The sequence below is a fragment of the Salvelinus sp. IW2-2015 genome, linkage group LG18 (genome assembly GCF_002910315.2).
Source record: "Salvelinus sp. IW2-2015 linkage group LG18, ASM291031v2, whole genome shotgun sequence".
NCBI classification, from domain to species: domain Eukaryota; kingdom Metazoa; phylum Chordata; class Actinopteri; order Salmoniformes; family Salmonidae; genus Salvelinus; species Salvelinus sp. IW2-2015.
Window position 1 is genome coordinate 17276882 of NC_036858.1, and position 9646 is coordinate 17286527.

Genomic DNA, 9646 nt, shown 5'->3' on the forward strand with positions numbered 1-9646 from the left:
TTCGGCAAAACCATTGGAGTATGCTGCACGAACTGTAGCATAGATCTTGAATCAGCGATATACAAATTGGCTTAATTATTGATGAAGTTAGTAGTAAATAAATCCGCAGAATTACATAAACACACACACACAATACGGATACATTGGTTCACTACGTGATACAAATAAAAAGTCCCTCCTGAGAGTCCGATAATCTCTGTCGTATCAAGATCCTAGGTGTGAGCGCCTTGTGAATAACGCTATGTCCCTTCTAGGCATTTGTAATATGTGGAGGTAACTCCGGCTCAAGAGCCACCATGGAAACTTCAGAGCTGATATAAATCTTATCATGTCTTCATAGATTATTTCGCTTTAATTACTTGTGTTATTTAGAACATGTAACGATAATTCTTGCGATTTAGCCTGCTTTACTTCAAACAAATCTTCATAAATCAATATAATTTAAATATTGCAATTGTATATGCGATATGTTATTTATTCCGAGCGTGGTGTTGCCCCTGTATGCTTTCGTTCCCTTCTCATTCCTTTGCGATGACTTATCTCTGGTCTCGGCAAGATCTCACATCCCTACTATGGTTGCGACCCATCAGAATTGACTCGTGATTAGTTAAGGGTCAGTCACCAAAAGCCGCCCATCAAAAGACAAAGCGTGGTGGTGTATTCAAGATACATTAGATATATGTGAGCATGTAACATATCATCGGATAAGATACTGAAATATCTGAAGATGTGAATAGTAGGAAATAGAGACTCTTTAAACATTTTTACCTGCCATCGGTTGCGTACCAATGATCTTAGGCTTACGGGGATTGCCCCTATTTATCACAAGGATAAAGCTTTAAACATGATGGGTAAGTTTAAAATCAGGCTGTCAGTCAATTCAATTAACACATCTGAGGAGAATAATCTGTAGTTGACTGAGAGGCGTGACAGTCCATGTTCACACCTCTCATCAATATCGTACAGCTCACTGATCCTTGCGGAGAGTGGCCATAGGCTATACAAACACTCTAGCGATCTCACTCACAGGAGCATCTCCCTGAACATTCGACATCTAGCGTTATGCTATCCTGTTAGCTGGTTACAGTCGCTGTTTTCTAAATAATTCACACGACTCTGTTTAATGAGTATCGGGTTCAGACGTATGTGATGATGAACTTTGGGTATTTATTCGGAAATTACATTCTTTTGTATAAAATTAAACAATGATGTATGGTTCTTTCTATCACACCGACAACAGGTTGAATGCTGAAAAAGCTCTTCGTTGTGAAAATGAAAAAACTAAACTGCTAGATGAATTATTGAAAATAGCTGTTATGACAATTTTCATAATTATGGTTGATCATTGAAATGGCTATCAAACTGTTGAAAGATTGACACCGAAGTTGAAGGCAACAAATTAATAAGGCTGTCTATCACGAGATAACCATAGGTCACAATTTCATTTAATATATATGTACAATGATTTTTATGTGCAAAACTTACATACTTCACTCAATATAGCTATAAATATATTTAAATGTTACACAACGAGAAGAATTGAAAATCAAAATACTCTCTTCATAGTTTCTACACAAATACCAGTTCAATTTTAGTACATACCATAGTATGATACATTATCCGGGTATAAACTATCAATTGCACTCGGTGGACACATGACACTGGCATTCCCTGGAGCAAGAAGTGAGGCGAAGGCCAAGAATCTATGCTCGCTTTCAAAAAACAAAAAACCTCCATATTATGGCGCTATCTGATGACCCCTCTCTACCAATACAATACACCAATAACCAGGTACCCTGTAGCTCGATGTCCTGGCGGCTCTTCGCCTTAGAAGCAATGGCGCTGTGCAAACGCCAGGGTTGTGGAGGGTATCGTTCTCCCACAACGAAAATCTGTGTATCCGGACCATGAATTCTGAATCATGTTAATGAATAAGCATCCTTATCCATTGTAAGGATTCCTCTTCTGTGAGTAATGGAGCGTCTGGCTACAATCATACTTCCTATTAATCATTGTAATAATTGCACGGAAGTTTTGACGGTTAAGGCTGCGATCTGATATTACTCTGCTCACTATTAAAGAGTTTACCAAGAGATATTTGAACTGTTATATCTCCGTCGATAGCTCCTATTCTGAAAGTAATGACTGGTGAGTACAGCAATCCTCACTCAGGTGATGCGAATGCAGAGATTATGCTGTGAAGGTAGATATTTCCTTCTGTGCGAAGGCTGGGAAGTCTTTATAGTGACAACTTCAGAATGTAGCGGAGAGAGTGGCTTAACTCCCTGTGGCGATGGAGATCATGTGAACTTACGCCCCTAGCAGAGTGTGAATCCTTAGTGTGTTAAAGAAATATTGTATTTCTGTTTTAAAAGAAACTCCAACTGAGCCAACTTTTTCGATACACTCAGTCTCCAATTTACATACCTGTTTAGTGTACGAAAATGGAAGTTATGGGACAGCACACACCCATGAACGGTATATTATTCCAAAAACCTGATTTGAACCACACTAACTTGAACACAATTAAAGATACCGAGGTAGCTAGCTCATTGCTGCACTAACTAGTCATTTTCTGATGAAAGGTAGTCAGCCATTAGAGTAAGTATACCCAATTTTACTGATGATTATATCATATTTCTGGTTTGTGCATGTGAACTGCCGGGCGGCCTTGCGAATCTGCTTGAGTATATATAGCTATATTTCTTTATTTGCCTCTCTGCCAAAACTTGTGATTCTCTGTGTACTAATGAGCGAATATAAATACATATAATCATAACTTGCAATGACTTATATGTTATGGTGAAATCTATACTAGCCAATATGTTATGGATCTCTCATTGCCAAGTAATCTGAGGAATTCGGCTGCGTGTCTGTATATTCTTGCGTAGAATCGACTCAAGAGTAACTTAATAAGAGTAGCTTAACCCAGTGACATAATAACTGTGTGTAGAGGCCTCATTCAATAAATGGTGACACCATGTATTATCTCTGGTACTGTACTAACATTAGCACTATTCAATTGAATGGAAAGATAAACTCAACAATCGGCTAATGGTATGGAAATCGTGTATCTCATAGTCTATCACCCTACTCACATATAACCTGAGCGAGTCTAAAAAATATGTCCCCAAAAAAAAACTATTGTCATTTAAGAGACACAATAGACAAATATAATATTCAGACTTGTCATCTATGAAGTGTCTGGTTGGTAATATGCAAAATAATAATGCTAATAATAATAATTTTTCCAGAGTGCGGGAATTCTCTTGTGAACTATGACGTCTACATGTTAACATAGAAAATTAACAGTGAGTAAATGTAAATATTCCATCACATAAGAAGCAAAAACCAGCTATAATAGATATTCTTTCAATGAGTGAAGAGTGTCATCCCCTGTGTTGATCTTAAAACTATGTTAAAACTGGAAATGGTCTATTCACAAGACCTGGATGATATACCAACCATGACATGTTTGAGAGTGCAAAACTCTATAATGGTGAATCCTTTGATTGTGATTACTAGTAGTTAACTATAAGCACTACTTGACGGTATGGCAGCATGCTACTCAGTGTATGGGTAAGAAGTTAGGTCACTTCCTGTTGTATTCAAGAGCCAATCCTTACTCCTGTTTGGTTTACGCTTCCTGCATAGTCTGAGGCACAGGAAGTGGATTGAACCCACAGTAATGGCTACCAGCACAAACAAAACAGCCAGTAGGACTCAATCACATCCAGTGATGATAGGAGTACCAGGGCATCTTGTAAGACTCTGTTCGAGGTGGGCGGCCCCCTTTGTGTCTCATGACAAATTCGATCCAGAAGAGGGCGGTGTTCCAGAGGATGCGTGGGCTTGTCCCGGTGCAGGCTTGAGAGCCGCTCCATACTGGTCCTGTTAGGACGGATCGTGGAGGACTTCTGTACAGCTCCAAGAAGCTCTGGCTGGAATCTTGGTGACTTCAAGCACCTTGGCCGCTCCACGCACCTCCAGGCGTAAGACATTCTCGAACTGGTCGAAGAGCAGCGGAAGCCCACCACCGGCACCCCGTGGTACATGGCTTCGTAAAGGCCATTGGTGCCACCGTGGGCCACAAAGCCTTGACCTTGGGGTGGCCCAGGAGGTCGTTTTGGGGCATCCACTTGACCAGCAGGGGTTGTTGCCCAGGCCGATGGGTTGCTTGCCCATGTGCCTCCAGATGACCTTCTGGGGAAGTTGGGCGAAAGCGGCGGCGATCTCCGAGGTGATCTCCACGGCAAGCCTTTGACAAGAGTTCCAGTGACATCAAGATAACCCGTGTTCTCCCGAGCTCTGTACAAACTCCTCCAGCTCTGTCGGTAGAGGTTTGGAGGGTTTACATTGGAAGCCTCCAATGTAGACAATGTTGGCATGGTGGGCCGGGGGAACTCAAACACAAAGTCCACCCGCATGAGCCAGATGTCCGTTCCCTGCAGAAGGTGGTAGAAGTTTGTCCGGCTCAAAGTATCTCTTCACCAGCCTATCGTAGTGTGGGCTGATCACGACATCAAATATCATGTTGAGGAGTAGAGGAACACATTCCCAACTCGCTGGCGAAGGTCATTTGGTCTGAATGGCATAACCAGCGGTGGGACATAGGACACGGGCGAGGGGGCCACCACGAAATGCCCCTCTCCGCTGGTGATCCAGCGAACATTGAAGACAGTGGGTAGCCAAGCTTATGGGCGACCAGGACCCCGACGGGCAGCCCCGGGTCAAGAGTACCACGTCGTACTGGTCATCCCTCAGGCTCTGCATCAAAGCCTTGTTCTCAAACATCTCACCACAAACTGACTGGCCTGCTGGTGCATTCCTGACAACGCCGACAGTATGTACAGTAGAAGGACACAAAGCCAAAGGCGAATTGCCTTCCCTTGGATCTCAGCATTTTGACGAAGGACTCAAAGAAGTCTTGTTTTTCAATGTCCATGCCCCCAGCACAGTGATGGAGATAGAGCGGTAGTGGGGCGACACTCCTTGATGTACCAACTGCTGCCGAGCGCACCACAGTACTTGGTGACCCGGCGTGGAGTCCTCGATCAGGAGGTTCATGTTGACCCAGTGGCTGCCATCCAAGGGGAAGCGAGGATGTTGCCCCAAAGCCCTGGAGGGCCACCGAGGAAGGCCACCGAAACCGCAGGACGAAACGGTCACCCGTTCAGGCACTCATTGTTCTACTCTGGGAGAAGAGAGGAATGATGTCAGAATGTATAAGGGTCATTGCATGAAATTAGCCCTTTTGGTAGTACAACTTTGTGAAAAAAAGTATACTTTTTATTACAAATTTTAACATTCTGTCAGAAAGAGCACATGTTCAACTTAATTTTTAAAAAATTCACATCTTATAAATAAACTATAGTAAGTGCTATTAAGTTCCAAAGAAAGTAACAGGCAGTTGACATGTCTTTTAAATCAGCCATAATCAGCCAAGAGAATGGAAGATTGTTGTCTGCAACAGGAGGGGCAAATTGAATGCAAGCTTCACCCAATATTATCTTAAAACATTTCTAGCTTGTCTATCTTTGGGTAACAAGGTTGACGTGTTATGCTACCGCGTTACAACAGAAAATGCAAGTGAACCAGCTGACCTGCTTTTACTCTATGATTTACTAGTAGATGTGCAATGTTTGTTTTTGAAAAAAATATTTGAAAAGGAATAGTTTCACCATATTTCGAAAAAGTTAAGTTCACATAATAGCGTTACCTCAAAATGAGGGACAGGTTGTTGATTTTTTTTTACACTTAAATTATATCACTCTGTCAAAGCAACAAAATAGTATAAAGTCATGGGGGGAGGGGGAGGCACAGGGGGACATGCCAAATTGTTAACTTTGCACTTTAGCAAGTCTTTATTCATGTTAAAAATCGATTATATTGAATTTTACATGTGGTCTATATTAAAGGGCACTTCATTTAATTAGCAGTGTCTTTTAAGCGCTGAAATTATTATTTCATTTCATGACACAGTCATGTCCAAAGTAATCCTTATCTGCTGATGGTAAAGCTACAATGCTCAGATTGGGGAAAAACATGACTCTTTCTTGTAAAAAGAAAAGAAAGAGAAGGGGAAAAAGTAACTGGCATGCAGAATGTGCACTTAGTGATGTGCTCGTCTCTTACGCAATTTAGCAAAACATTGGAACTGTGGTTTACACTTTTCAGCACTGGGAGTCCTTTATAAGCACTCGCCTTGGAGGGCGGTTCCACGACGTTTGGGTATAATGTCTGTGCTCACGGGGGCATGGCCACTGGCTAGTTAAAACTTTATATGAAAAACCATACTCTCATTTAGAAGGCTAACATCACATTTCATCTTTTCAAAAGTATTCCTATACTCAATAATTTATTTCATACAACATTCAGATGCAAACACCATAATTGAGAAGCGTATACAAACAAAGATACAGTAATGTGTGTCTCCTGTCCTTCATGAGGTCACCAYATGAAACAAACTGGACATGACTGTCCCTTAACCACGGACCATTTCAACTGCTTGGAATACAGAAATACTGTTAAATTATTCAACCTTTTAATGTCAAAGTGTCTCTCTGTGTTCCACAGTTACATTCCAATCTCGAACACTACAGAGCATAGTCTCCCTCTCCCTCTGCGGGAGAGAGAGAGGGCGCTGTAGAGCGCCTTRAGATCTTCACAGGAGAGTCTTAGTCTTAGTCCAAGCATGTGACGGTGCTCTTTGCAGACGGGTGTGTTGCACTGAGAACACCAGAAGCTCAAATCAAATCAAATCAAATTGTATTGGTCACATGGTTAGCAGATGTTATTGCGAGTGTAATAAAATGCTTGTGCTTCTKGTTCCGACAGTGCAGTAATATCTAACAAGTAATCTAACAATTCCAKAACAACTACCTAATACACCCAAATCTAAGTAAAAGGATGGAATAAGAATATATACATATGGATGAGCGATGACCGAGCGGCATAGGCTAAGATGCAATAGATGGTATAAAATACAGTATATACATATGAGATGAGTAATGCAAGATATGTAAACATTATTGAAGTGGCATTATTAAAGTGACTAGTGATCCATTTTTTTAAGTGGCCAATGATTTCAAGTCTGTATGTAGGCAGCAGTCTCTCTGTGTTAGTGATGGCTGTTTAACAGTGTGATGGCCTTGAGATAGAAGCTGTTTTTCAGTCTCTCTGTCCCAGCTTTGATGCACCTGTACTGACCTCGCCTTCTGGATGGTAGCGAGGTGAACAGGCAGTGGCAGATGTCACAGGAAGGCCAAAAAGATAATCAAGAACAACAACCACCCGGTTYTTGTTCTTGATTATCTTTTTGGCCTTCCTGTGACATCGGGTGCTGTAGGTGACCTGGATGGCAGGTAGTTTGCCCCCGGTGATGCGTTGTGCAGACCGCACCACCCTCTGGAGAGCCTTGCCATTGTGGGCGGTGCAGTTTCCGTACCAGGCAGTAATACAGCCCAACAGGATGCTCTCAATTATGCATCTGTAAAAGTTTGTGAGGGTTTTAGGTGACAAGCCGAATTTCTTCAGCCCCTTGAGGTTGAGAAGCGCTGTTGCGCTTCTTCACACCACACTGTCTGTGTGGGTTGTCACACTGAGTAAAGATTTGGAGGATGGGTGCGGAATACCTAACAGGATTTTTAATACACCCAAAACAAACACGTATACAAAAACACTGGGCTGTACCCAAACAAAAAGAGCGAGGGTAAACCTCGTGAACGACACGGGATGATACCCGTAATACACAGTATATAAAGCACAAATAAAGCTGCACCAACGCATAGGTACTCACGACGACCAATGACATGGAACAATAACCGACAAGGACAGAGGGAACAAAGGGTACAGACAGTTTAAAGTCGGAAGTTACATACACCTTAGCCAAATACATTTAAACTCAGTTTTTCACAATTCCTGACATTTAATCTTAGAAAAAGTCACCGTCTTAGGTCAGTTAGGATCACCACTTTATTTAAGAATTGTGAAATGTCAGAATAATGGTAGAGAGAATTATTTTTTCAGCTTTTATTTCTTCATCACATTCCCAGTGGGTCAGAAGTTTACATACACTCAATTAGTATTTGGTAGCATTGCCTTTAAATGGTTTAACTTGGGTCAAATGTTTGGGGTAGCTTCCCACAATAAGTTGGTGAATTTTGGCCCATTCCTCCTGACAGAGCTGTGTAACTGAGTCAGGTTTGTAGGCCTCCTTGCACGCACATGCTTTTCAGTTCTGCCCACAAATTGTCTATAGGATTGAGGTCAGGGCTTTGTGATGACCACTCCAATTCCTTGACTTTGTTGTCCTTAAGCAATTTTGCCACAACTTTGGAAGTATGCTTGGGGTCATTGTCCATTTAGAAGACCCATTTGTGACCAAGCTTTAACTTCCTGACTGATGTCTTTTAGATGTTGCTTCAATATATCCACATACTTTTCCTTTCGTCATGATGCCATCTATTTTGTGAAGTGCACCAGTCCCTCCTGCAGCAAAGCACCCCGACAACATGATGCTGCCACCCCCGTGCTTAACGGTTGGGATGGTGTTTTTCAGCTTGCAAGCCTCCCACTTTTTCCCTCCGAACATAATAATGGTCGTTATGGCCAAACAGTTCTAACACCGCAGGAACCTGCCCACCTCCTCGTTGACCCTCTCCACCTGCCCATTAGCTTGAGACCGATACCCAGAGGTGAGACTGACCGTGACCCCCAGGCGTTCCATGAACGCCTTCCATACCCGTGAGGTAAACTGAGGGCCACGATCTGACACAATATCCTCAGGAATACTGTAGTGCCAGAAGACGTGCGTAAAAAGAMRCTCCGGGGTTTGCATGGCCGACGGAAGCCCAGGCAGAGGAAGGAGGCGACAAGCTTTGGAGAACCGGTCCACAAKGACGAGAATGGTGGTGTTTCCCTGGGAAGGAGGAAGGTCAGGGGCAAAGTCCACCGAGAGGTGAGTCCAGGGTCATTGTGGAACCGGCAGGGGAAGGAGCTTTCCGTAAGGGAGGTGTCTGGGTATCTTAGACTGAGCACAGATGGAGCAGGAAGAGACGTAAACCCGGACGTCCCTAGCCAAGGTGGGCCACCAGTACTTCTCTGTTAGGCAGGCGATGGTACGGCCTATCCCGGGATGACTCGACACAGGRGCCGTGTGCGCCCAGGAAAGGAGGTGGTCCCGCACGCCTGTGGGCACATAGACACGGTTCTCCGGGCACTGTGCAGGTGCGTGTTCCGTACGCAGGGCCTGCCGTATGTCGGCGTCCACGTCCCATACCACTGGCGCGATGATGCAGAACGGAGGGATGATGGGGGTCTCCTCTCTCTGACTCTCCTCTGCAAGACAGGGTGTCCGCCTTCACATTATTCGAGCCTGGCCTATAGGAAATCGTGAATTGGAACCTGGCGAAGAATAGAGCCCACCTGGCCTGTCTTGGGTTTAGCATCTTCGCTGCCCTGATGTACTCCAGGTTGCAGTGGTCCGTCCACACCAGGAAAGGGTGTTTGAACCCCTCCAGCCAGTGCCTCCACGCTTTCAGAGCCTTCTTGACCACCAAGAGTTCCCGGTCCCCTACGTCGTAGTTCCTCTGGGCGGGACTCAGCTGTTTAGAATAGAAAGCGCAAAGCCGCAACTTTAGAGGGG

General features: G+C 43.6%; 1 pseudogene; it reads right to left on the bottom strand.

Annotated features, from left to right (window-relative positions):
- Positions 1-3564: 3564 nt before the first annotated feature.
- On the bottom strand, positions 3565-5150 carry LOC111977658 (UDP-glucuronosyltransferase 2A1-like; annotated as a pseudogene).
- Positions 5151-9646: the final 4496 nt, after the last annotated feature.